Consider the following 458-nt stretch of genomic DNA (forward strand, 5'->3'; position numbering starts at 1 on the left):
TATATATATATATATATATATATATATATATATAATATACGTTATATTATAATATGTAGGTATATAATACAGAAAACATTTTGGTGTATAAATTTATGGTCGACACGCACGGGAGCGGCGAAAGAGTCCGGTCAGCCCTATGGGTAAGCCACTCCCCAAAATTCCATATATAGACTAGCAATATCGATTTGTCTTCGATAAGTTCCATTGACTTTGAAGACTACTCGTTGTGAGGTTATATCAATACACGGCAGACATGATACGGATATACCGGTATAAGGAGCTAGATATACCCCAAGAGTAGATAATAGGATCTACTCTTGATATACCTCCATACCTTACCATAATTCCTAAAAATCACCGATATGTGGCGCTTTTGGGACTTCGGACACAATAATAACGAAAATAAATATAATATTTAATAATACTGTGTGTATGGAATAGTTTGATTTTAAAGT

This window comes from Priapulus caudatus, unplaced genomic scaffold (assembly GCF_000485595.1).
Source record: "Priapulus caudatus unplaced genomic scaffold, Priapulus_caudatus-5.0.1 Scaffold353, whole genome shotgun sequence".
In the NCBI taxonomy this organism is placed as follows: domain Eukaryota; kingdom Metazoa; phylum Priapulida; class Priapulimorpha; order Priapulimorphida; family Priapulidae; genus Priapulus; species Priapulus caudatus.